The following is a 5,588-nucleotide window of genomic DNA, read 5'->3' as shown; positions in this document are numbered from 1 at the left end:
CTGTGAAGTGGCCTTTTCTACAACCAGTGTCTGATTTGTCTGTTCTGGGCTACTGTAGAAACATGGCGGTTCAACATGGCGGATTCCACTGAAGGCGAAATATCTCATTCTATAAATATTATTCTTATTATTGCATTTCTGCCAATAGAGCCCCCTAAATGTCACACACTGCAGAGTAATATGATAGATTAGCCAAAAACACATAGTCATGTCTGGTTATTTTAATCATAAACTGTTTTGACTGTGATTTTCCTAAAAATAATAAACACATCTGCTTTGTATCATGTTCTAATGTGGTTATTGCCAATGGAAAATCTCTGAATCTTCCAAGGTGAACTTCTCTCTGTGTAATTGCTGAGCACTGACACAACACGGCACATCTAACAGGAAGCTCTAGCTACTGACAATCTAATCTAATCACTGTTGTTGATGTGGGAGCTTCCTGCTATCATCTGTGGTTGTACTCTCTGGACCCAGAAATGCCAAGACTGATCCGCAATAGCGTCATTAAGTAACACACCATTCAAGGCACAGCTGGTCTGAGCGTTTGCGCACCAGCAGCAGCTACAAAACAGTCAACAGCATCTCCATCACCGGCTGTAAAGCGACTGGGAAGCTGTGCAGCATCAGTGCGCCTGAACAAAAGCAGAGGCTGAGCTGAGCTGTCTGCATGCTGTTACATAACAACACCTCACATGTGAGCTGAGCACAAGGACAGTCTGAACGGCCACACGTCTCCTCTGTTCACCGTCAGCCAAACACCGCGTTTACCAGCGTCTAGTGTCACATATGAGCGTACGCGGCTATCATAATGCTATGTAATAATAGGCAGAGAGTCCGCTGTGTCTGAGCACTCACCAGTCGCAGCTTGTCTTGTTTTTGTTTTCAGCCCAGCTGAGACACCAGACGCACTTCCGCCCTGCTGTCCAGCCAATCAGCAGCCTCCGCCACACCACCATGTTCCTGCGGATAGGGGCCAAAACTGCGCCTGCCGTGCTGCAGATAACGTATTTAACTGTACCACCGAGCTGAGTAGGACTGCTATAACAAGCTGGAAAATGACTGGTGTAAAGTTTTATTGAAGTCTCCTGTATTATGCGTCTGTGACACCCAACAGAAATGACCCAATATTGGATTATCCTGTGGAATAGACATAATATTAAACGTAGATGTATAGTAGTCTTATTTAAACTATCAGGGCCATAGCCAGGATTGTAGAAATACTAGGGTCATGACTCAAAGCCCCCAAAAGAAAGTCTTAAATCATGTATTTATTTGTATTTCTCATAGTCTGTTGCTCAATTACATTTTCTCTATAATTGATATAAATGGGACAATTCTTTCAAAGAAAATTCTTCTAAAAAAATCACCAAATCAACTAACTATAATAATAACTATGTCTAATTTTTCCATCATTTCATCAGTAACAGTCCCGTAAAATTAAATGTTGCCATTTTATTCCCCTACACAAAGTCTAAATTGTGCTACAAAGTAGTGCTGAGCGATATACTGGATGATCTTGTATACCAGTTTTATTTTCCCCTTATGGTATTCATTTTTCACATACGCTCATACCGGTGCATAGCTAAAATAACTGCTATAACTCTATAATATATAAACAGAGCAAAACACCATGACAAACAACAATTTGTGAATTCTGTACAAGTATTTTATGTCAGTCTATCGTGTTTATTCAACTGTTTGAAAATATTTTGTTTTGAAAAAGAACCTTAAAGTTGTTAGGATATCTTTTATATTTTTTTCTAAGTTACAGTTTGCACAATAAAAATAGGTTCATACATTGATTCCTTCCACTGTATCTATACCCTATTACCCTATAGCATTATATCCTTCAATATATACAGTACATTATGAAAATTCTATGTACTCCTGGCAGTAGAATAAGCAAGCCACAAATCTATGTAAAGGCCCAGTCATGGAAAGAAAAAACAAACGATGATATACCATGAAATTGCCAGAATCTTAAAAATACTGTGATACAAGCCCTAACACATAGGCTACTTTTCACTAAATATAATCTAACTCAGAAAAACTTATCATGTCCAGTTTTAGACATGTGACTGTGGACTTGAGGTGTTGATGCAACTGTGATTTTTAAAGGCTGAGTTAATGGTTGTGTCCGGAAGAATCACCTGCAATACTCATTACAATATACTGTAATGCAATGCATCACATCAAAAAAAAAACAACAACAAACAAACAAAAACCTCAAAAGTTGGAGAAGCAGGTCTTCAACTAATCACAGAGTTGGCGGTTCGATCCCCAGCTCCCTCTGTCCACGTGTGTGTCCTTGAGCAACACACTGAACCCAAATTGCTCACAAAGGTTAGACCGTTGCCTTGCATGGTACCTCCATTGCCATTTATATGTCATGTAAATGGATCAAAGCATTATATACTGTACATTAACCATTTACATCATTGAGTCAAACCCTCTATAACAGAGCTTCAATGGAAATCAAACCAGGAAAGATTTACATATTCTTATTAATTCTACATGTACGTAACATTTTGTTAATTTCTTCAAACAAAATCTGAAACCATGTTACGTTTGTGATTAGTTGTAGATTACAGTAATTCCATTACCTCCGCACCTTTTAAAACAATAGTACACTAATAAGTGTTTTATGATGTGTGACAACACTCAGTAATGAAGAATTGTCTCTCGAAGCCAGTGTGTTGCTGAATGAAGCAAAAAAGTCATTTACCACTTCTTTCATCTCTCAGATGAAGGCAGCCCAAATAATAAAAAAAATAAAAGTCTGTGAAAATGAGTACAAAAGCCATTTAATCTCTCTCATCTTCCTCTTAATAACTGCAAATTTCCCCTTGGGCCCATGGGAAAGGGCCTCTCTGTGCTGCTGCCACCTTATCTTTCGCCTCCATATTTCAGCATGCTGAGCAGCTCCCTCAGTTCCCAGCCCCCGGCCTACTCTTGCCGGGGCCTGTGGGGAAGCTAGGCTCCTGGGCCCGCCATTGTTCTGGCCTGGGAGGAAAGTCCGGAGAGAGCCCTGAAAGCTAGAGAGTGGGAATATTACAAAAAAAAAAAAAAAAACTTGAGCCACTGCTTCATTAAGCGGCAGCCTTTCACAAGCAAACATATCAGAAACAGCCCCCTTTCAGAGGCAGTAATTAGCAATTTGGAAACCTTGCCCCCTCAGGATATACAGTTTCAATTTAGTCAGCAGCTTTAGATTCTTAGGCACTTAATATTCATTGTTTCTGCCATCTTCCCAATTTCTCGACGTACATTGTCTAGTCTTTCACTGGCGATAAAGTGTTTTATCTTTCATGTAATTCTTCTTTTCAATGAGCCCTTTGCAAGAGAAGTTAATTTTTATAAATAATTTTCAAAGGGATTTGCAAAGAATGTGAGGGATATGATAGCAAAGTGCTCTTTAGGAAGTGCCAGGCTGAATATCATATGGAGCTTTTGCTTGATTGATTAAGTCTGGCTGTAAACAGTGTGTGGGAAAAGTTCCTACAACTTACTGGGAAGTTATGTATTGCAGAGAAACCCTCTACAACTGATGACATGGAGCAAAAAGTAAAGGATATTCAAGTTTAAATGATAATATGTGTTTGACATTCGCCCTTTCTGATGATGTTACGTTATTTACTTCTGTTCTACAATTACTGACTTGAGAATACTGTTATCATGAATTATTTGCATGTGTTTGTGTTGGCATGGTAAACCCTTTGTATGTATTTAATGGCAAATGTTTGCAAACTGCTTATTAAGCCAAATCACATATCGTACCTCAGGGGGGCCAGACTGACACTTATCTTTGCCACCATGGAGCCTTTGTTTCAAAACGCTACCATTTCCATTCATTTCCAATCAGCATTGTCTAATAGAAATAATTGATTTTTGCCTTTTCTCCACAAATGAAAAACGCTTGTGATTAAACATTTTGTCTCCAAATCTAAATTCCAAGATCCCCATCAACACTTGAGAAAAATAGGCAACTCATTAAAGCAAAAAAAAAAGTAGCTAAGATGTGAAAAGAGGAGGCAGGGAATAAAATAATGAATGGAGTCCGAGTGAGCTATCTTTCCCAGGCAGAGCGCCACTAGGGATGCAAACTCTCAGCCACCAGAAATGAGCTACCTATCTGTGAAAAGAGTGACTGCTCCATCCTATTTGATTTGGCTCTCCTATCATCTCTTAAGAAGATGTCAGCCTTGCTTCTTCTATTGCTCTGAGCCTTTATCAACCCAGAGACGATTTCCCTGCGAAAAAAAAAAAAAAAAGGAGGGGAGACGCATTTCAGTGCCTTTCAGGGAGCAACACTAAAGAATAAGTGTTATGCGATAAAAAGGGGGTTGTTAAATAGATCTGTCTATTTGTATGGTAATAATGATCGCTTAAAGACTCGGGGCTCCGTGACTTGTAGAACAAGGAAACAAATCTGTATTCAGGTATTGTGTTAACACGACTCTCCAAACGACCTTGTGAAACTTTCATACAGTAAAAAATGAGTTGGATTCTCCAGTTTTTTTGTTTTGTTTGTATCATTCGTTTCCCTTTCTTTTTAGAGTGGAGGAGTCCCTGCACTGAGTAAAGCCGCTCATCCCAACTTACTGGAGCTATTTGGATTTTAAATGATTTTTGTCAGAGGTTTTATTGATAGATCTGGTATAGATTTTTAATTCTAATGTTGTAGTCAGTATTAAATTCAGTAAGCGTCTGGTAGTATGTTTGGATGCATTTTGATCAATTACCAATTCCTCACCATTATAAGTGTATCCCAGTTTAAACCACAGTGGTACCTGCTGACTGTCAAAAAGCCAACCCTGAGGTCTCTCATTAGGATTCAGAGGCTCCAGTTTTCTGTCCCCGGTAGGCAACAAGCTATTAACAAAATTATCTGGAAAGCTGGCCCATAAACCTCAGGAGCATTTTTTTGTTGTCAAGCAAATCAAACAGTAAGTGGGGTTTGTTTGTTGCTCTGCGTACCTGGAGACCCTCCTGTACATTGTTTCAGATACATCACTGCCATGGGTAGCCATGTCAACCTGCTCCACTAAGGTGCGTTTGACATGTCAATTTAGCAGGTGGCAGGTTGAAGCTGAGCCCCGGCTAGTTGATGCTTTATCTGCTCTTTTGATATCTGTGTAAACAACAAACAGTTCAGACCAAAAATGTCTGTCAGGGGGTTTGTGTGAAGAGTGCGTCTGATTCTTCCAACACGGCACCAGAAGGCTGGTCTAATTTCTCTCTGTATTTTTTTTGTATGAACAAATACACATGTATACAGCGATACAACGGCAAATGTAGATGTCTAGAAGATAAAATATAAGTTAAACAGAGGTAAGTTAATGTGTCCTAATTTGCCAGAGCTGACCACAAAATAATCTGTTTGAAAAGGCAGCTGAAAAAACATCTCTCTAATACAATAAACCTGCTGTAAATACTTCCTGAGGACTGTATGAATTCTTTGTTGGGACTGTGACAAAGAGATGTGGATTCTTTTTAAATCAGTTTGTGATGTTGAACTAACATGTGTCATACAAGGAAAAGTTAAAATAGTAGCATAACAATGACTATAGCAACACCAATAGCAT

The 5,588-nt window shown here is 39.1% G+C and overlaps 1 protein-coding gene across 1 annotated transcript in view; it reads right to left on the bottom strand.

Moving 5' to 3' along the window:
- The window catches only part of LOC118337030 (G patch domain-containing protein 2-like), a 23,895-nt gene extending 22,950 nt beyond the window's left edge, over window positions 1–945 (bottom strand). The window contains exon 1 of the mRNA XM_035673840.1: window positions 859–945. The gene's annotated coding sequence lies outside the window, so the exon portion shown is untranslated. The remainder of the gene's footprint in view (window positions 1–858) is intronic.
- Between the last annotated feature and the right edge of the window lie 4,643 nt (window positions 946–5,588).

Source organism: Morone saxatilis, unplaced genomic scaffold, assembly GCF_004916995.1.
Source record: "Morone saxatilis isolate NCDOM2014 unplaced genomic scaffold, NCSU_SB_2.0 Contig3, whole genome shotgun sequence".
NCBI lineage: Eukaryota > Metazoa > Chordata > Actinopteri > Moronidae > Morone > Morone saxatilis.
The sequence above is the reverse complement of the archived record's forward strand: the minus strand, read 5'-3'. Positions and strand labels throughout refer to the sequence as shown.